The sequence below is a fragment of the Labeo rohita genome, chromosome 4, assembly GCF_022985175.1.
Source record: "Labeo rohita strain BAU-BD-2019 chromosome 4, IGBB_LRoh.1.0, whole genome shotgun sequence".
In the NCBI taxonomy this organism is placed as follows: domain Eukaryota; kingdom Metazoa; phylum Chordata; class Actinopteri; order Cypriniformes; family Cyprinidae; genus Labeo; species Labeo rohita.
The window spans coordinates 17895150-17899545 of record NC_066872.1 but is presented as its reverse complement, the minus strand read 5'-3'; the positions used below and the strand labels follow the sequence as shown (position 1 = coordinate 17899545).

General features: G+C 35.7%; 1 pseudogene; it reads right to left on the bottom strand.

The window, feature by feature from the left end:
- Positions 1-649: 649 nt before the first annotated feature.
- On the bottom strand, positions 650-3233 carry LOC127164513 (C-type mannose receptor 2-like; annotated as a pseudogene).
- Between the last annotated feature and the right edge of the window lie 1163 nt (positions 3234-4396).

The following is a 4396-nucleotide window of genomic DNA, read 5'->3' as shown; positions in this document are numbered from 1 at the left end:
TCTCCTTGTAAGTGTCCTCATCTCCTGTCAGAAAATATTAATTTTGTCTGGTAACAGAACAACCAATTTGGTACCCAAAACTATTAACACTTTTCTATCAGCCAGGAAGTTGACTGAGTGATGCCAGAGAAGAGCAGAAGCAGGAGACAAAAGGATGATGATAAAAAAAGGAGCAGAGTTTATTGAATAATCTTAGTTGCGTATGTTTCAATTATCAGTTTTTTTTCTGATGAACATAAATCCATCAAGCAGTGTTATACCAAATTGATTCACAACAACATCCCATAAAGCTTGATTTTCAATAAACACTCACTTGTAAAACAATAGAAAACAATAATATGAATGAATAATCAATTAATGAATCAATAAAATAAGTATATAAATGGTAACAATTATGATAAATGATTAAATAGAATAATAAAATGATTAAATGACAAATTACTATCAATGAAAAGAATAAACAAAGGATAAAAGAAAGCAAGTAAAACAATACAAATGTATGGTTGCTCTCTTGAACCAAAACACACAGTTTGTATCTGAGGATCTCTAGGTCCTTCATTAAGCTAAGTGAACTGTTCTCAAAAATATTTGACCATTGTTGAATTGGAGCATAGTGGGGAGGTGGGTGCCTTTTTGTTACCTTGTTTCCTCACTCTTTCTTTCTGCAGATGAAGTTGAGTTTGTGAGATTCAGGAAGGCTGATCCAGCGCTGATCTCCTCCAGACTGAACTGCTCCATTTCTCGTCTCAAGTTTGCAGTTTTCCCATGTCGTTCCATTCCCTGGAGCCCAGTTGTGATAGCACACGATCTCTCCACTCAACCAGAGCCAGATGTTCATGATATGATGTTTTAATAACAAGGTTCGGGAGGAGCACGATCATCATCCGAACTAGCACAAGTCATATATATGCACGTAGCCGACTTACCTCTGTCATTCGACAGCTTTCCGGCATTCCCCCCTCCACCCCAACTCCTCACTCTTAATCTATTCTCATCCCATACTTGGGATGGGGGGGAGTTCTCTGGGTTCGGGCCATATTCCAGGCTCTGAGCCCTCCCCCAGGACAGCACACCAAAATATGCTTACAGTTTACTCAACCAGATTAGATGTAAGGGTGAACTCATGAAGCAGTAGTTGTGTAAACCCAACCACACTGCCACAGTAGATGCCTGTTTAACCACATTCATCACACCACGCTGAATCTCTTCTGAATGAACCGAGACCAGATTCACAAGATGTCTGTAGTACATCTAAAGCTCTGTAGTAACTCAGAGCTTTAGACCACGTCAGATTCTTTTTGATCAGAGTCAGTTTATCGGGAAACAAAACAAACCACAAGCAGAAACTAGAGAAAGACTGACCAAAAACAACATGCAGAACAAACACTGTGGATGAATTTGACATGTCAGACATGTAGTGTGAACTTTAAGAGATCTGGAGGTGATGATGGATTGTGTGTGTTTTGTGAGGGTCTACCCACCTTCATGACACACAAAAAGAAATTGAACACTGCAAGGAGTGTCAACCCATCGTCCCTCATCTTTCAGTTCAACTACTGCACAGTTTTCAACACCTCCCAAATTATTAGGTTCAGTAGGGTACCAATTTCTGAATGAGGAATTACTCTGATCTGACCACTGCCATGAGTCTCTGACTCTGAACAGACCGATCCAGACATGTGATCCAGATAAATTTCTATCACTAATGAACTGCTCAACCTGTTGATTCTCATTCTGGTTTCTCACACTGACCAGATCAATATGATTCTGTCTGCAGTAACTCTGAGCATCTCTCCAATTCATCGTCTGATTGACAAAGATGTGTCCTTTGTTTGCTTTAAGAAAAACAAATGAGAAAAAGATTAATGAATCCATTTTTTCATTATTCTTATGCTGCTTTATGGTTTGGATGTGAACAGGAGCAGTGGTGGAAACATCAGAAACACGTCATTCATAGACTTGATCTGCTTCTACAGCTGGTGATATATTGAATATTTACAATGTTCAAGATATTTTACATAATACAATGATCTGTCTAAAAACTTGATTCTGATTGGTTGGAACGTGTACATTTAAACCATGAAAAATGAAAAACACAGACATTCAGTCAGACACAAAGAAACATTTTGAAGCACAGAAACTTGAAGTCAATCCCGTGCCGTGAGGTTAATTATATAAAATAGCTTCACTACTGAATTGCTACATTACATTTCCAAGCAACGAGGGTTTATTTGCTCCCTGGGCACTGGAGCAATGGCTGCCCACTGCTTCGGGTGTGTGTGCACTCATGATGGGTTAAATGCAGAGGACCAATTTCGAGTATGGGTAAAATACTTGACAATACGTCGTCACTTTCTCTTTATGTTGTAATGGATTTTCATTCCTACATGGACCAGACTGATCTACATGTGAAAAACAAAGCCCTTGTAGGTTTGTGATACTGAAGACTGAAAATTTTAAAACTGAATCACTGCTGTATATTTATTATTAATATAAGATCAATTTAGATTTTTAATATTTTTAGGCTCTTTAATTGCAAGTTTCCAAATGATCATATAGATGGACAACAAAAGATCAAATTGCGTTCAGTGTATTAAGTTTTTCTTCTGGAAAATATTATGTTGGTACAGGAATTGTCTCAGCACTGAAACTGTGACAAATATAACAGTCTTTTAAATTCACATTAAATTAAACAGTAATACTGTTTATTCCATTAAAATTTGGTATATGCTGCATCTATAAATGAACTCACTGTTGTTTCAGATGAAAGGTTGGTTATTACTACATGGCATATCATGAAATTGTCCATTTGTCATCATAGCACAATCATCTCTGCCTTCTGGTTGTCCAGTAGAACAGTTCAGATTCAGGTTTACCTAAAGACCACTGCCATTCATCACGACCTGTCTTCTGCAGCCCAATCCAGACAAATTAAAAACTTCCATCATTCCCACTGTTCTTCAGCTTGTTCATGTCGTTCATGTTGTCAACGGTGGCCAGATATGTTTAATTCTCTCTGCAGTATCTCTGAGCTTCACTCCAGGTCTTCATCTCATTTATAAAGTGATACTGGCGCTGAACACATTCAGATATGGAGCAGAGAGCTGTGAAAGAGAAGCTTTGCTTTAATGCTTTTCATAACAGGATCAAATCTAATGAAACTAGAAACCATAAATAAAACCACAAACACACTCACCAATGAGGAAAAGAATAAAAAATAGAGTTTGGTCCATTTCTGACCAAGAAAAATACAGATAAACCCAAATATTCACATACTTATTTTGGGTGTAAAACATGATTTCAGTGATAATTAAAACTCCTTCTTAACATAAGCATAAATGCACCATACACAATGATTGAGACAATATTAACATATCAGAAGTCTAATTTGAGTAACATGTGAGTTGTTCTTACTTTAGAAGTTGTGTTTCTGTCGTCTGATGTTTCTGTCTGCAGCTTTATCTGCTCTCAATCATAATTCAGCATCACATCATCTGTTTATTACTCCAAACAAAACCCTTCTCATTTTTCTTCTTTCTTCATTCTCTCTCTGTGTTTATCTTTGTTGCTGTAATTCTCTGGAAGTGTTAATTTGAATGAGGTAGAGACTGAGGGCCTGCATGTTTCCTAATTAAGTATTGCATTTCCATAGCAGCTTCTCAGTAAATAGCCACCTCATTATTTGCATTTCTTTTTGTTTGTTTTCCATGTTAGTGCACCTTCGATACTGTATCGATGTTTCTGTATGATCGATTAAAATAATTAAGAACTGTCACAATAGAATTCAAAAATGGATATGATTAAAGAGTTCATAAAATGGTTCAAAAAGCTTAAAATTGTTCAAATATGGAAAGTTTGCTTCCATTTTGTCTTGTGGATCTGTGATCTGTTGGTCAAGTTAAGGTATGTTGGTGACATACAAGGGGAGACAATGAGTCATCTGCAAGTTTCACTACTGGAAATTATTATTATAACATTTTCCCCCTTATCAGGATATAAAATCTGCACCTCAAACTAAACAATGATTTTGTAAAATATGAACACATTCTGTGTCATGGTTTGCTTGACGCTGGTAAAACATTATTTTATGGTTAGCATGGCGTTCCTGCAATGTTCTTTCCACCTACAGTTACAGTTAAAAATACAATGTCCTAAGAATGTTTTTTTTTTTTTTTTTTTTGGTAATATTACAAAGTTTAGTTTAATAATATGGTATATTAAGATTAGCATAGTGTTGCAACATTCTCTTTTTTTAACATTTTTTATTAACACAATTAATAAAAATAAAATTAGCATAATTTTAAAAATAGAGCAAAATTAAAAAAATGTAACAAAGTATTTTGTGATTATTAATTCATACCATTATCAATTGAAATTGAGAAATCAGTACAGTAGC